The sequence below is a fragment of the Dermacentor albipictus genome, chromosome 1, assembly GCF_038994185.2.
Source record: "Dermacentor albipictus isolate Rhodes 1998 colony chromosome 1, USDA_Dalb.pri_finalv2, whole genome shotgun sequence".
NCBI lineage: Eukaryota > Metazoa > Arthropoda > Arachnida > Ixodida > Ixodidae > Dermacentor > Dermacentor albipictus.
In genome coordinates this window covers 329,884,065-329,892,225 of record NC_091821.1, presented here as the reverse complement: position 1 = coordinate 329,892,225, position 8,161 = coordinate 329,884,065, and positions in this window count along the sequence as shown.

The following is an 8,161-nucleotide window of genomic DNA, read 5'->3' as shown; positions in this document are numbered from 1 at the left end:
ACACTCATCCATATAGGGTTAATATAGCTAGTATAGATATCGACTATACTGGGTGAAAAGGCCCGAGTGAGCTGTTGTGGTAACAGTGCGGCCGATAAAGGCACGCCGAGTTCCGTCTGCCAACGCAGCTACCTTAGAGTTCGTTGTCGCTGGTGTCTGTGCTTGCACATCGCTTTTTGTATTCCTTTTACACATTCACTAAACATTCCGCATATTCAAGAAGCCTTCGAGCGCAGCCTTCCACGTCGGATTTGCCAAAGTGGTACATTTGTTTACATATACATCTTAAGATCACTGTTAGCTTTGGATATTGTAGAAACGGCGCATTGCTGACATGCAGTAATCTCAAAACGTAGCAAAACATACATATCTGCACATATGGGCCGCATTGTTCCACCCTGAGACGAGTCAATATGGGCGGCCCAACCACTCAAACAAAGACAACTGTGATCCAGACACATATATATTACGAGCTGTTACTACTGGTCCTCACTTTTGTTTAACTTCATCATACTTAGTTTGAGCTTGCCATAAAGTGTTATTAGAGAAAACTGTGCTCGGCATAAGCCCTCACTTATAGGCCGTGTAGTTCTCTCGCAAAAACGTGGATGCCAACGCTGACACTGTTGGTAACTGAGCGAGTTTATGCTGCTGTACCGAATGCACCGTCTCTTCTTTCTCTTTTGATGCAGAGGTAAACAGTGCTTCTCTGGAACTAAGAAATGTGTCAGTATAACAGCTTGATCGAGAGGACTGAAGCTTGTGCATTTCAACTTCGAAGGCATGTCGATGCATTTTGAGCACGAATAACTATATATACAAGTGAATGAGCTGCAGCTATTGCGTTGTCGGTTCGACGGCTGATCGCATAGGGTTCGGTCAAGCTATCATGGTCGGCACGCTAATTTTGTCAATGCCGTTGACAAAAAAGCCTGTCGCACTATATGACAACTCGCACCTGTCGGTTGTGTTGTTGTCAATCTATTATGATCAAATGGTTTCTTAATAGTCGGCCAATCGTTGGCGTCAGCGTCTTGTCAGTCTCATATCACCCCAGTGTTGCCACGCCTTAAATGAGTATGTGAAATCAGGCAAGCACTGCCACCACCAGTAAGAGTGGGCGGCGGATGCTGCAAGAATACTGCGTCAGCAACGTGTTTTTGAAGTGTCGCCATAGTGTAACACAGGGGTTTATAGATCAATTTGGCAGCCGTCAATGCAAGGCAGCAACTACGTGGTTATGCCAGAAGGCACGCTGTCGCAATAAAAAAAAAAAAACTACGTGGTTCACGGTGTAGTCCAGATGAAGCCCTGGCCGTTTTTTGTTTTAAAGTGGAGTTGCTGTCTTACGCTACGCACATTTTCGGCACTGCACCGACATCGAGCTACCAGTAGAGTTTCAACACACTATACGGCACAAGTGTTCGCTGCAGCGAGCGTCCATGCATTCTTTCGGGGGAGGGGGGTGTCATAATATATGGTACGCGGGAGTGCGAAGCCTAAACATATGAAGACAGTGCGCCGTGCGGTGGCGAAGAGGACCATCATCATCATCGACACCGATTTGGGAGCGCCGGCAGTGGCGCCTCAAAAAGCGTGGCGCGTGAGTGTGGCCCGTGGCTCGTGGCGTGAGCAGTGCGCGAGATTCGGCGGTCGCCGAAAAGCAGCTTCCTCGTTGGGCGTCTGGCCCATAGGAGCTATCGCCGACCACGCCAATACGCCACACCGGAAGCAACACTGTCGCCCGCTGGGAGGCTACCTCGCCCCGCTCTTCCGCTGGGCACTGGTCCAGGAGGGCTGGCGGTCCGGAACCAGGGCACTCGAGCGTTTGGGTGAGCGGCCACAGGGCTACCCCGCCAGCTGTGGACGCGACCTGGTGACTGCGGCCGGCTACCTGAGCGCCGCGAGGCGGTCCGACCCGGCCGTCCAACCCGGCCGTCCGACCCGGCCGACCGTCCCGGCCGTCCGACCCAGCTGTCCGACCCGGCCGTCCAACCCGGCTGTCCGACCCAGCCGACCGTCCCGGCCGTCCGACCCAGCTGTCCGACCCGACCGTCCTACACTGTTGTCCGACCCCGCTGGCCGGCATCGGTTCAACGAGGTCTAAGACACGGTGACACAAGCTGCCGCCGGAACTGTAGGCCGATCGTAATCCACCGATACATATAGTGCATGTCGCCTATGAGGCATTTTGGGACATTGTGACGCGTGTGTGCCATTATCCGTGTTATGTACGTCAATACATGTCTGATGTGTGTTTTTGCTTTGGCGTGCTGCTTCTCCCTTTTCTGGAGTGATCCGGCCCAATAACATCACAAACTGGCGAGCCTGCCAGGATTCACTCGTGAATACAGTGAAAGGGGGCAGTTTCGCTTGAGCGCAGACACACATTAGTAGACGGCACCATGGATTTAGAGAAAATCACGGCTATAGGGCTCCAAATAGGATTGTCAGGCGCAGAACTTCGCAGATGGATTGAGGCCGAACAGGCAAAACAAAGGGACGAGAGAGCTGCGGAGCGAGAGGCAGCGAAAGAAGCTGCTGAATTAGCGCGCTTAGCTGACGAGAGGCAGCGTGAGATCCTCCAGCTAAAACTGCAGCTTCAGGAAGGAGCTCAGAATGTGCCAGCAGCGGCTTCTGAAATTTTGACTGCGCCCAGCACCTCCTCTTCATCCCTCAATCCACAGAAGTTGCTTCCTTTGTTCGACGAGAAACGCGATGACTTACACGCGTATATACAGCGATTTGAGCGCGTAGCAACAGGGCAGGACTGGCCACAAGAAAAATGGGCTCTTGCTTTGAGCATGTGTCTGACTGGGGAAGCGTTAACTGTGATCGGTCGGATGACTGCCACCGATTCATTAGATTACCCAAAGGTAAAGAAAGCTTTGCTACAAAGGTTTCAATTCACGGCTCAAGGCTACCAAGAGAAGTTTCGTAAAGCACGAGCAGTAGAGGGCGAAACTGGAAGACAGTTAGCAGCAAGAATTTCAGCCTATTTTGACCATTGGATTGAGATGGCTAATGTGCCTAAAACATATGAAGGTCTACGAGATCACATGATCTCTGAACAGTTTCTGCGTTGTTGTGAGCCAAAGCTAGTCATTTTCTTGAAGGAGCGAGAGTGCAAATCTCTTGACGAACTTGCTAGCTTGACGGATCGCTTTCTTGAAGCGCAGAACTGGACAAACCTAGGAAAGGGTCCCGATAACGCAAAGGATTTTGATGGAAAAAACATTGAAGCTCCCAGGAAACCGCAACTTATGTGCACCCTTTGTCATCGGTTTGGACATTTGGCTCCCGACTGCCGTGCCCCACCTAAGCGTATGCTGAAGTGTGAATTGTGCGACAGAACGGGACACAGAGCTGAAAATTGCCGAACTGGGTACGGGGACAACAAACCAAGTTCAGCGTGTGCACTCGCCAAATCTCAACCAGTCCGAATTCGTCAAGTGAATGAATCAAAGCGTCCAGGAAAGAAGACTCGCCGATCAAGCGACAGCGATGACAAGAACCCTGGGACTGCTGTAACTTTCCCCATCGACGGGATGCCAGTGGTTGAAGGCCGGCTGCTGGGAAGAAGTGTTCGTGTATTACGAGACACCGGTTGTAATACCGCAATTGTCAGACGGGAACTCGTTCCAGAGGTATATATGACAGGAAGAAAGAGGAACGTTGTTCTTCTGGATGGCTCAACAAGCTACCTGCCTGAGGCTGTCGTGCCAGTGAACACGCCGTATTTTACAGGCACGTTAACAGTGGCATGTATGGACGAGCCCCTCTACGACCTTGTTCTGGGAAATCTTCCAGGCGTCAGAGGACCATACGATCCGGACTCTGACTGGAAGCACCCCGATGCTCCCAACCTGGAGTCGTCGCCGATAGAAATGAAGCTGAATAAGGCGCCTAGGAAGCCTCAGCATGTATCGAGCGTGGCTGAAGCCAGAACTGAAGACCAAGGCAAGATTCGTCCCTTGTGCGTTCCGACAATCGCCTTACGTGACGTGACAAAAGGACAACTCATTGAAGAACAGCGGAAAGACCCGACGCTGAAACATATTTTTGCGAAAATAAGCAAGTCGTTTAACTCGGGAAAGGGCCACAGCTACGAATTCGTGGAAGAAAAAGGATTGTTGTATCGCCTTTACCACCGGGCCACTGGCAGAACCTTTAAGCAGGTAGTCATACCAAAAGCATTTAGATCTGGCATATTAGAAGGGGCACATGGAAACATCATAGAAGGGCATAAAGGTATCAGGAGAACAACCAATCGTATCCTACAAGAATATTATTGGCCAGATGTACACAAAGACGTAAAACGCTTTGTGAAGTCGTGCGACAAGTGCCAAAGGACAACAGCTAAAGGGAAAGTACAGGCCGCTCCACTTCCTCGTCAATGTGTGCTTGTGTGTGCGTGCAAGAATGCGACAAGTTCGTTCGGTCCTGAAGTTTTAAAAACGCCGACACAAAGGCCGCCGAAGTTGAAAAAGCACCGGAGACCAGGCCAGCGAAACCAAGCCCACAGAGGAGCACGCCAAGAACGTCAGCAACAGAGTGTTGCGTTGGAGTCTCCTTTTGCAGGAGTATTCTTTTACTGTTAACTACATAAAAGATTGTGACAGTGTCGGAGCTGACTACTTGAGTCGAGTCGCGCGTAATCACCTGTTTATATATCAAAATGTGATTAGACATTGCGACATCTCAAGTGCTTAGTATTTAGTTGAAAGCAAACAGACTTGTGCGTTCGTTCTTTGACTGGGTGCAATGCCCTGTGAGCAAGATGTGTCGTGTACTCATATGAACAATCGGAAAGACGTACATGACAATTTTCCTTTTTGTTCTGTTTCTCATCCCGCGTCCTTGTGTTAGAATAGTTGCGAACAACTTTCTCGAAAAGGGGGGTATTGTCATAATATATGGTACGCGGGAGTGCGAAGCCTAAACATATGAAGACAGTGCGCCGTGCGGTGGCGAAGAGGACCATCATCATCATCGACACCGATTTGGGAGCGCCGGCAGTGGCGCCTCAAAAAGCGTGGCGCGTGAGTGTGGCCCGTGGCTCGTGGCGTGAGCAGTGCGCGAGATTCGGCGGTCGCCGAAAAGCAGCTTCCTCGTTGGGCGTCTGGCCCATAGGAGCTATCGCCGACCACGCCAATACGCCACACCGGAAGCAACACTGTCGCCCGCTGGGAGGCTACCTCGCCCCGCTCTTCCGCTGGGCACTGGTCCAGGAGGGCTGGCGGTCCGGAACCAGGGCACTCGAGCGTTCGGGTGAGCGGCCACAGGGCTACCCCGCCAGCTGTGGACGCGACCCGGTGACTGCGGCCGGCTACCTGAGCGCCGCGAGGCGGTCCGACCCGGCCGTCCGACCCGGCCGACCGTCCCGGCCGTCCGACCCGGCCGTCCAACCCGGCTGTCCGACCCAGCCGACCGTCCCGGCCGTCCGACCCAGCTGTCCGACCCGGCCGTCCTACACTGTTGTCCGACCCCGCTGGCCGGCATCGGTTCAACGAGGTCTAAGACACGGCGACACAAGCTGCCGCCGGAACTGTAGGCCGATCGTAATCCACCGATACATATAGTGCATGTCGCCTATGAGGCATTTTGGGACATTGTGACGCGTGTGTGCCATTATCCGTGTTATGTACGTCAATACATGTCTGATGTGTGTTTTTGCTTTGGCGTGCTGCTTCTCCCTTTTCTGGAGTGATCCGGCCCAATAACATCACAGGGGGTACTTTCCTTTAATATCTGGCCGCGTGTGCGTCCCTTCCAAAACGTTTCATGACTAATCCGCTAGGGCAGGGCACATGCGCCATCGCGCTGTGAGAAAGGCGGATTGAACTTTCAAGTCGCTTGTGAAGAAATGCACTCTCGAGGGCCATCCTTTATTTCATCTTAATTGTATCACATTTAAACAAAAATAGTCACTCTACAGCAACATCAATAAATGAAGTACAAAGCGCCTCTGTTTTGGGCACATTTAACATCAAACATCCTATATATTTATTCATGTGGCCATTCTAGTGAGTCTTGTATAAATAAGAATGCCAGATGACATAACTCTTCCAGCTAAACTTGATGATTTCGACACAAATTTCATGCGGAAGTAGAAGTTTGCAGTGGGTTCAGTTGAATACCACTTTTGCTAGCTTTACTTGTCCATTTCAAAGTAAAGCAGAAGGTGCAGTGAAATGCTATAGTGAAATGTGCATTCATCGTACTGGTGACAGGTGATAGCACCATTCCTGGCACCAGTGGGGCTATGCACTGGCTTCCTCAATGTTGCCATATTGTAGTACAGGGAAAAGCTGAGTTATCTAGATCAACTTATCTCCAGCAAGCACATTGGAAGTTGTGAATGGGACTACAATATAGCGGAGGTGACATCATGTGATTACTCCCAATGCCACCATTTGTTTAGTGCATGTCACTGCATATGATGCACATTTCGACTTCATTGTGAACGAAACAAACAAGTAATGCTTGGAAGCATGGTATTAAACTGAACCTACTGCATATGCTACTTCTGTGCGAAATTTGCCTCGAAATCAACCAGCAGTTTATGGAACAGTCATCTACACCTGGCATTCCTATCTACACATGCCTCAATATAGTATAGTCAGCAGCTCATGCGCATAAAGTGTTACATTCATAGACATTTGCACGCAACCTGTGTGTCAGGTTTCTGTTTTTCTGTACATGTCGTCAATTAACAGTGCAGTATAACAGTAAATAAAAAAAATAACACTTTTGAACAAGACACACAACATGTAGTGACGGGGTCTTGTGAGCGGAACGCAGCAAAGGCCATGTGCATAGCAAACACCAAAAGGCAGACATGTGACAAGTGTGGATGCCTCGCTGTGGCCCCTTGCAATTCAAATGTTCGCCTTCCATTAGTAAGGCTGTCATCATTATACTCGTATAAGCATAAGTTAAACTGTAGCAATGAATACCAATTTATGCATTTCTGTTTGTTCCATTATCTGGTGACATTGCTTTTCATGCAGGCTATGACAAGCGTGCTTAAAGGGTGAATTAAGTCTATGGAAGCAAAATATAGAAGATTGAGGGGGTGCACTCAATTCCCTTAAGGGGGTACATGGGTTCTGCAAAGTACATTTTTGTTACCCAGTTTAGATGCATGAAATTTTTAGCAAATTATTCGATCTTGTATGCCGATTGCAAATATGCAATAACCTTTCTTTTCTGTCAAAAAGAATGGTTAGGTTTTTTGTGTTCTATTTATTTATTTATTTCCAATACCCTCAGGGTATAAATACATTACAGAGGAGAGGGGCATACATAGTAAAAGTGAACACAGTAACAGAAGGAGCGAAGCATTATACAGAATAATTACATACTACCGTAGAGTAAACTACACACGAGAAAGTAATGTGTGGTACTGCAATTAGTTAGCTGTAACATACTGGACATGGCAGGAAAGAAACTCGCGAATCCAATCAAGTACTTGTGGGTCAGTATTTACCGCATTTAGTTTATGTAACAGTAAGGAGTGATTAGCTTTATGAAAAGCCTTGGCAAAATCTAAAAAAAGTGCAATCTACAATAAAGCTTGAGTCAATATATGCATGGAAGATCTTTGTGAAGGTGATAAGTTGGGTTTCACACGAGAAAAACTTATGGAAGCCATGTTGAGAAGTTGAAAAAAGCTATCTTCTAGATAGTTGACAAGATGTATGAAAATGATGCGTTCAAAAATTTTACATAGAAGAGGCATGGGCGAAATAAGTCGAAAGTTTAACGGACTATTTCGTTTACCTGATTTGAAAATTGGCGCAATTTTCCCTACTCTTAAAGTATAAGACTCAAACGATTGTTAAAATAGACACTCTAAAATAATTAAACAGCACTCTTTCGTGTTTTTTAAGGAATTTCATGTTAATGTGATCTGTTCCACAAATGGGACTTAGTTTTAGTTTGTCGATTACTTTTGCTATTCCAACTGAGTCAAAAACTATCGGATCTATGGGAAGGTAATTGAATCGTGAAAGGTTGGGTGCATTTTGCAGGTGAAAATGATTGCATGAAGGCATCGTTCAGTACAAAGGCAGTCGGGTATGGCGGCATGGGATCACCAGATGGGTAGGATAATGCTAACTTGTGGTCATTGTTTTTTAACGTATTCCAAAAGCTT